This window comes from Theropithecus gelada, chromosome 14 (assembly GCF_003255815.1).
Source record: "Theropithecus gelada isolate Dixy chromosome 14, Tgel_1.0, whole genome shotgun sequence".
Lineage (NCBI taxonomy): Eukaryota > Metazoa > Chordata > Mammalia > Primates > Cercopithecidae > Theropithecus > Theropithecus gelada.
The window spans coordinates 74,866,690-74,868,728 of NC_037682.1; positions in this window are offsets into that span (position 1 = coordinate 74,866,690).

The window sequence follows — 2,039 nt, forward strand, 5'->3', positions numbered from 1 at the left end:
TTATTTGATGATGAGAGGCCATTTATCAAATAATCTGGCTTCTTCCACTTCCGTAAACTTATTCAAGGACACTTACTGCACATTCTCAGTGTCATGGCATTTTCTTTTCTTTTTTTGGGGGGCGGGGGAAGAAATGTCTTCTTTATTTTTTTTTAATTTTTTTATTATTATTATACTTTAAGTTCTAGGGTACATGTGCATAACGTGCAGGTTTGTTACATATGTATACTTGTGCCATGTTGGTGTGCTGCACCCATCAACTCGTCAGCACCCATCTTTTACATCAGGTGTAACTCCCAATGCAATCCCTCCCCCATCTCCCCTCCTCATAATAGGCCCTGGTGTGTGATGTTCCCCTTCCCGAGTCCAAGTGATCTCATTGTTCAGTTCCCACCTATGAGTGAGAACATGCGGTGTTTGGTTTTCTGTTCTTGTGATAGTTTGCTGAGAATGATGGTTTCCAGCTGCATCCATGTCCCTGCAAAGGACACAAACTCATCCTTTTTTATGGCTGCATAGTATTCCATGGTGTATATGTGCCACATTTTCTTAATCCAGTCTGTCACTGATGGCCATTTGGGTTGATTCCAAGTCTTTGCTATTGTGAATAGTGCTGCAATAAACATACGTGTGCCTGTGTCTTTATAGCAGCATGATTTATAATCCTTTGGGTATATACCCAGTAATGGGATGGCTGGGTCATATGGTACTTCTAGTTCTAGATTCTTGAGGAATCGCCATACTGTTTTCCATAATGGTTGAACTAGTTTACAATCCCACCAACAGTATAAAAGTGTTCCTATTTCTCCACAACTTCTCCAGCACCTGTTGTTTCCTGACTTTTTGATGATTGCCATTCTAACTGGTGTGAAATGGTATCTCATTGTGGTTTTGATTTGCATTTCTCTGATGGCCAGTGACAACGAGCATTTTTTCATGTGTCTGTTGGCTGTATGCATGTCTTCTTTTGAGAAATGTCTGTTCATATCCCTTGCCCACTTTTTGATGGGGTTGTTTGCTTTTTTCTTGTAAATTTGTTTGAGTTCTTTGTAGGTTGTGGATATTAGCCCTTTGTCAGATGAGTAGATGGCAAAAATTTTCTCCCATTCTGTAGGTTGCCTGTTCACTCTGATGGTAGTTTCTTTTGCTGTGCAGAAGCTCTTTAGTTTAATTAGATCCCATTTGTCAATTTTGGCCTTTGTTGCCGTTGCTTTTGGTGTTTTAGACATGAAGTCCTTGCCCATGCCTATGTCCTGAATGGTATTATCTAGGTTTTCTTCTAGGGTTTTTACGGTATTAGGTCTAACATTTAAGTCTCTAATCCATCTTGAATTAATTTTCATATAAGGAGTAAGGAAAGGATCCAGTTTCAGCTTTCTACTTATGGCTAGCCAATTTTTGCCAGCACCATTTATTAAATAGGGAATCCTTTCCCCATTTCTTGTTTTCTCAGGTTTGTCAAAGATCAGATGGCTGTAGATGTGTGGTATTATTTCTGAGGACTCTGTTCTGTTCCATTGGTCTATATCTCTGTTTTGGTACCAGTACCATGCTGTTTTGGTTACTGTAGCCTTGTAGTATAGTTTGAAGTCAGGTAGCGTGATGCCTCTAGCTTTGTTCTTTTAACTTAGGATTGTCTTCGCAATGTGGGTTCTTCTTTGGTTCCATAAGAACTTTAAAGCAGTTTTTTCCAATTCTGTGAAGAAAGTCATTAGTAGCTTGGTGGGGATGGCATTGAATCTATCAATTACCTTGGGCAGTATGGCCATTTTCACGATATTGATTCTTCCTATCCATGAGCATGGTATGTTCTTCCATTTGTTTGTGTCCTCTTTTATTTCACTGACCAGTGGTTTGTAGTTCTCCTTGAAGAGGTCCTTCACATCCCTTGTAAGTTGGATTCCTAGGTATTTTATTCTCTTTGAAGCAATTGTGAATGGAAGTTCATTCATGATTTGGCTCTCTGTTTGTCTGTTACTGGTGTATAAGAATGCTTGTGATTTTTGCACATTAATTTTGTATCCTGAGACTTTGCTGAA